The sequence below is a fragment of the Hordeum vulgare genome, chromosome 6H (assembly GCF_904849725.1).
Source record: "Hordeum vulgare subsp. vulgare chromosome 6H, MorexV3_pseudomolecules_assembly, whole genome shotgun sequence".
NCBI lineage: Eukaryota > Viridiplantae > Streptophyta > Magnoliopsida > Poales > Poaceae > Hordeum > Hordeum vulgare.
This window is the reverse complement of record NC_058523.1, coordinates 50,925,398-50,932,924: the sequence shown is the minus strand read 5'-3', so window position 1 is coordinate 50,932,924 and position 7,527 is coordinate 50,925,398. Positions and strand designations below refer to the sequence as shown.

At 41.0% G+C, this 7,527-nt stretch overlaps 1 pseudogene; it reads left to right on the top strand.

Moving 5' to 3' along the window:
- Positions 1-372: 372 nt before the first annotated feature.
- On the top strand, positions 373-2,132 carry LOC123405055 (annotated as a pseudogene).
- Positions 2,133-7,527: the final 5,395 nt, after the last annotated feature.

Sequence of the window (7,527 nt, the reverse complement as noted above, 5' to 3'; positions counted from 1 at the left end):
CCGCGACCCTCATCTCCCGCCCCCAATCGGCCCCTCGCCCCCTCGCGCTCTCCGTCGGCCCCTCGCCCTGCCACCGCCGGCCACGCGCCCCGCCACCGTGGCCCTCCTCTCCCTTCGCTGAGCCCCGCTACCGCCAGCTATGCGCCGCGCCACCGCGGCCCTCATCTCCCGCCCCCGAGACCCGCCACGGACATCCCCGCGTCGCACCACCGCCGCCCTCCTTCCCGCCGCCGATACTTCCAAAGAGAATGATTGCCTGGTTGGGATCTAACCGTTTGATTCTTTTTTCTTGTTTGGGATGCTCTGTCTTTGTCCCCTCTTTCAGATAGTTCATGAATAGGACGGCTGCTAGGCAGGTTAGGTTCGTGATAGATGATGAAATCTGGGGAGGAAGTTAGTCAGGGTCAGCAAATGGACGGTTTTGTGAAGGAGAAAGTTGTTGGGGAATCGGGCGATGGCCGGAAGATCAAGACGAGCCCTTCTATCAATCTGAATTCCTTGCCTACAATGGCCCCTGCTCCTGTGGAGATTGATTTCTTGCACGGTGCAATGGAGTCAGGCGCCAACGATGCTGAGTCCAGTGGCACTGATAAGAAGAAGCTCCCGAAGAATGAGGAAGTTGAAGGCAAAATTCAGGCACATGCAAACATGAAGAGCGACTCGATTGACCCTTTGAACAACGAGAACCATGCTGGGGAGAAGGATGCTTTGGTAAGTGTGCTAGAAAATGAGGGGTGTGCGGATAGTGGCGATAATTATAAGGGAGTTCAAGTTCTCAGCGTTGTCAAAAAGGATGGGCCTGAGGAAATTGTTGATTATATTAATCGTGTAACGGTTGCGGAATATAGAGAGGAGAAGGGTGCCGTCGGTTCTACTTCTGCAATTACTGCGGTGCGAGCACCTAGCTCCTAGTCGTCTTGTTACCATGGCATGATCAGGTAGGCTTAGTTTTGATGAGAGGAAAGAAACAGAACAATGTGTTTCATTATATTAACTAAATAAATGCTTGATAGAGCTGCTTATCAGACTTCATCAATTGTGCAGGCATAGATGGAGTGGGAAGTATGAAGCTCATTTGTGGGATAGTACTTGCAGAATAGAAGGACGGAGAAGGAAAGGAAAGCAAGGTATGCCTATTTTTCTATATCTATACTACTATTTTCTGCTTTCTTTAATTCCAGCAACTATTCCCTATAGCAAAAATGTGTGACATGGTCCAACACATATCTTACAGTATTTTGAATGACCACAAAAATAATTGGGCCCATTGGAATATGTTTGGATTTTTCCACGGAATTTAAGAGCACTTTTAAATGCAAAAAATGACTCTGTTTTGATGGTGGGGTCCACACCAACATCGAGGGTGATGTTGTTTTCCTTAATAATAATTGTTTTGGATTATTCCACAATTGTGCAACATTTTTCCGATGCTGTTTGGGGAATTATTTTATTTCCATATAATTCAGAGTCATTTTACGTGGAATTTGAAAAGAGATATGAATTTCAACTTGACCATATCCAATTTAGCAAAATGATTAGTTGTTGATCATGGTCATCACTGTAGCTTAATTACAATGCTCACTATAGCAAAAGTTGAGGATGTCACAAGACCGGCATACCCCATTAATAAGCCACAATTCTTCACCTGTGAGGTAGCTCTAGAAGCTTTAATTTCACGTCAACCGATTATTATGATTTGTGCTCAGCAAAGGACCTACCTATTATTTTGATTTTACACTACCGTTTTCGTTCACTGGTTATATATGTTGGGACTGTTGATTTTTTTTGTGATTTGCAGTTACTCACAACGGATTTCTGTTTGATTTTTTGGAGTTTTTGCAGGTGATACCTCAACCTTTATATGCAAGTGCCAAAAGATCTCAGGTTGTATATATTTCCTTTGAAATACCAGGTTGTGTCCTGTTCTAATGCCAGATTATCTGTATTTTAAGCCTTTTTTCAGACATCGAAGCTAGATACGATGCATCAAGTGAAGAAGTTAGGATTCATTCCAGCTTGCTGCAACCTTCAAGTGAGCCCAATATTTCTCCTTGTCTTATGTTACTCCAAACATTTTTTTCATTATTCCATTGAATACATTTGTTTTCAATTTTTCAATGAAGTGCAAGTAATGTGTATAGTGTGTGTGTTTCAATATATATATATATATATATATGACAAATTTTATCTATCACCGGTGGTAGTTACCACCACTTGTGTTTTGTATGTTGTATGTAGTATCTATCAAATCGGAGAGTATGTATGGGTAGTATGTAGTATATAATCATGTTTAGGTAGTATATATACTATTTGTTTGGTAGTATGTATCATATTTCGTGTATGCTCTTTTTTACATATAAATATATGCGTATTTCACAAATATAATAAAAACTATGGATCAACTTGTAATTTTTTTCATGTAACTCACTTTAAAAAATCTTATATATAGTATATGAACATAATAGGAATGATAAATTAGTATATATACTCCCGCGTGGTAGTATATGGAACACGTGGGGTAACTACCCCTGGGTAGGATGTATTTTTATGCTCCCGCGTGGTAGTATATGGAACACGTGGGGTAACTACCCCTGGATGATAGGATGTATTATATACTCTATTAAACACCCAGGGTGAGGAATAAGTTATTCCTCATCCTCGTCAGGACGTAATTTTTTCACATGCATGAGGTAATTTTATGGCTGTCATTTTCTTCACGTAAGAGAGGATTTTCTTTTTTTAAGGCCGTAATCTTACCTTTTCTTTTTATCATGTTGTAATCTTACCTCACTTAGTTTTCTTTTCTTACCTTTTGACCGTGGGAGATGGGGTGGGGTGAAGAATAACTATTCCTCATCCAGGATGGCGAATAGCGCCACATATATATATATACTAAAATTTTAATATAAAAAATAATTTTTAAATTATTCGGTTAGGGTGCGTTGCATGGGTGGTTCGCCATTAAAAAAAGCAGTCAACAACTTATAAATTGTGATGGTTACATGCGGCAAGTCTGCCCATGTCCGCTGCACACCGACATTGTGTGCGTAAGCTTTTTTTTTCGTTGTTTTAGTTTCTATTTCAACATTCAAGAGTACAAATGTACATCGACTTCAATGCATGGCCTCAAAGGTGTTGTTTGAGTTATTAGTACTGTACTCTAGAAAGGACATGAATACTCTCAAGGGTATATTAACGTGTCAAAAAAATTAATGTGCCTCTCGCTGCGGAGGATGCGGTGCGGATGGCAGCCGGGAGGCACTGGTCTAGAGCTTGCGGCACGTCTTATGATGATAACTTATCTCCCTTGAGCTTTTATTTTAGAGCTCTTTTATGGTACCTTGTGATGAATACACGCCATTCATTAGTGAAATTTAAGGGTGCAGACTGATCTAAACCGATGTAGTTTGCCCAACAACATCACCACAAGTAGCGCTGGCACTGGCCGTTTATTGTGCGACAGTGCATGTGTTGTGAGGACATTTTAGGGAAAAGAAATTTATCCGGTCGGTCAACCTACCCAGCTCATTCAATCTCTTCCATCTCCTGCGCAACCAGTGCTCGTCGGCTAGGTTCCGGTGGCCACCTGAGGTGGTGTTTGTTTCGAGGGACTTTTTGATGTAGGGATTAAAAAAAGTCCTAAAAAGTCCCATGTGAAACAAATAGGAGGGACTTTTAGGGACTAAAGTGGGGTGTTTGGGACTATTTGGAGAAGTACCTATGTGAGGGACTTTTTGGGACTTTTTGACACCTTTTCCAACAATGCCCCTACTTTTAGCATGTAATTTAATAACTACTACTACATTACTAAGGATAACATGGTCTTTTTACATGTCATTTAATGACCTCTAGTCCCTATTTAGTCCCTGGAAACAAACGGGTAGGGACTAGGGACTTTTAAGTTGGGACTAAAAAAAGTCCCAGGACTTCTCAAACAAACAGGGCCTGAGTGTCTTCCCTCTACCGGTCATCTTTGTGGATGTGACGCCATGATCGACGAATGTGTGACCTATGCGGTGGCGGGAAGCGGGGATGGAGAGAGCATCCAGGGCACAGGAACACATCAGTAGGTCGAACTCGGCATGGCGGCAGCCACAACGATTTTGTTATACTTCTCCCCTTACTCATAGCAGTATAGGGTACCATAAAAAGAGCCTTATTTTATGGGCTTATGTTGTTGTTGCCTCAACAGACTTTTTATGTCTTCTCTTTCTTCCCTATGTTTCCTTTTGTGCACCTCCATTTCAGTGTGCGTGTTGTGTATGGTATTTGGCTTTATTATGGAGCAAGGTGTGAAGCGTTCTCCAGCAAAGTGTAAGGGGGTGTTTGTTTCCATGGACTTTTTGGTGTAGGGATTAAAAATTCCCTTTTTAGTCCTATGTAAAACAAACAGGAAGGATTTTTAGGGACTAAAAGGGGTATTTGATACTAAAGGAAGAAGTCCCTATGGAAGGGTCTTTTTGGCACTTTTTCCAACAGTGTCCCTACTTTTAGCATGTTATTTAATAATTTATAGTATATTTATTAAGGGTAACATGGTCTTTTTACATGTTATTTGATGACCTCTAGTCCTTGTTTAGTTCATGAAAACAAACGGGTAGGAACTAGGGACTTTTTAGTTAGGACTAAAAAAAGTCCTGAAACTTCATAAACAAACAGGGCCTAACATTAAGCACCAGTTGTCAATCAATATTATTTGATGAACTTGGTATTAGTGGGTTGGTAAGGCTTTGTTTGTTTTTACTCAAGTGATTGGTTGGTAAGAATTTATAATACTAAAAATTTGCAGCATAATTTAGGCAAACGTTGATTGGACAAAAGGAATCCAATAAATATTGTTTTCTCCCCATCTAGTTAATCACACATTAACTCATGTGGTCGTACTAGCCATGTATTGGCTACTATATATTTCCCTAATAATAAAGTAGTTACTGTTTCTGTCGTCCGTCGTGGGTCATTTTGCAAAAAAAACATCCCTTAGTTTTCCAAAATCAACCCGCAGTCCGTCTTTAAGTGAGCCCGAACCGTTTTTTTATTTTACACAAAACCCCCCGACATTTACGCTAAATAACCCACAGTCCATACTTTAGTCACAGCGAATCGTTTTTAAAATTTTTGCGTAAACCCCCCTGACATATGTGTTAATAACCCCGGAATGAATTCAAAATAAATATGTATTTTCAAATAACAATATCTTTTAAACCGTAAATCTAATTTAAACATGTTATATATGAAATTTGATTAGAAAAATGTGTAAAGTTTAAATATGTTACTATTTTACATGTCAAATAATTTTAATAACCCCGAAGTCTATTCAGAATAAATATGTATTTTTAAATAACAATTTTTTTAAACCATAAATCCAATTTAAACATGTTATATATCAAATTTGATTAGAATGTGTAGAGTTTGAATATATTGTTATCTAATATTTTTAAAATACTATATAGGGTATAATGTAAATTAGTATTTGTTTTTATTTCATACCCACGATCTGTATTGTAACATGTAAACTTAAGTGTCAATATTTGGGAAATGTTATAATCTAAGTTATCTCTTTATACATATTTCATCATCTAACACCTTACGTACGTGTCTTTTCTTGGCAGAAGCCACGCGCATTCTTACCAATGGACTACACTTTTTTAGTAAATACACAAACAATATTTATAGGATGTACATGCACTTATAAAATTGATGAACATCAAAGTACATGAAAGTTTATTTAAAAAAATAGAACTATTCATATGATAATAATGAATGTTGATAGTTTATGTTTTTAGGATAACACTTGAATTAATAAGTGCAATCTTAATATATTTTTCATATATTGCATGTGATGGCTATACATATAGGCTTTTTGGAATATACCTAATTTGTAAACGCTGCCTCCTCAGTGTCGAACGACACCACGTCGATGATGCCTGAATGTGGTCTTGGTTCACAACATCAATATGACGAGTCAGAATCAAAATTGGATCAAAATGATAGTGTCTCAGTTGTTGGAAATATGCCCTACACGCAATAATAAAATAGTAATTATTATATTTCATGTTTCAAGATAATCGTTTATTATCCATGCTATAATTGTATTGAGTGGAAACATAAATGTATGTGTGGATATATAGACAAAACTATGTCCCTAGTAAGCCTCTAGTTGACTAGCTTGTTGATCAAGAATGGTTAAGGTTTCCTAATCATAGACAAGTGTTGTCACTTGATGACGGGATCACGTCATTGGGAGAATGATGTGATGGACAAGACCCAAATTATAAATGTAGCATGTGATCGTGTCATTTTGTTGCTATTGTTTTCTGCATGTCAAGTATTCATTCCTAGCCTAGGCCCTCCCCTCCTCCTATATATATAGAGGTTTTAGAGTTTTTGAGACACAACTTTGTCACGTGCAACCCTAAACCTCTACTTCGTAGTTCTTCCTCTAGATCGGATTTCTGCAGTGCTTAGGCGAAGCCCTGCAGGAATAATAGATCATCACCACCACCGGCGCGCCGTCACGCTGCCGGAGAACTCATCTACTTCCCCGTCTCTCTTGCTGGATCAAGAAGGTGGAGATCGTCGTCGAGCTGTACGTGTGCTGAACGCGGAGGTACCGTCTGTTCGAAATTAAATCGGGACGGATCGTGGGACGACTCCGATTTGGATCGCGAAGACGTTCCACTACATCAACTGTTGGGGAACGTCGCATGGGAAACAAAAATTTTCCTACGCGCACGAAGACCTATCATGGTGATGTCATCTACGAGAGGGGATGAGTGATCTACGTACCCTTGTAGATCGTACAGCAGAAGCGATAAGAGATCGCGGTTGATGTAGTGGAACGTCCTCACGTCCCTCGATCCGCCCCGCGAACAATCCCGCGATCAGTCCCACGATCTAGTACCGAACGGACGGCACCTCCGCGTTCAGCACATGTACAGCTCGACGATGATCTCGGCCTTCTTGATCCAGCAAGAGAGACGGAGAGGTAGAAGAGTTCTCCGGCAGCGTGACGGCGCTCCGGAGGTTGGTGATGATCTTGTCTCAGCAGGGCTCCGCCCGAGCTCCGCAGAAACACGATCTAGAGGAAAAACTATGGAGGTATGTGGTCGGGCAGCCGTGAGAAAATCGTCTCAAATCTGCCCTAAAAGCCCCATATATATAGGAGGAGGGAGGGGGACCTTGCCTTGGGGTCCAAGGGATCCCCAAGGGGTCGGCCGAGCCAGGGGGGAGGACTCTCCCCCCCCAAACCGAGTCCTACTTGGTTTGGTGGGAGGGAGTCCTTCCCCCTTCCCACCTCTCCCTTTTTTTTTCTTTCCTTTGATATTTTCTCTCTTGGCGCATAGGGGATTGGTGGGCTGTCCCACCAGCCCACTAAGGGCTGGTGTGACCCCCCCCCAAACACCTATGGGCTTCCCCGGAGTGGGTTGCCCCCCTCCGGTGAACTCCCGGAACCCATTCGTCATTCCCGGTACATTCCCGGTAACTCCGAAAACCTTCCGGTAATCAAATGAGGTCATCCTATATATC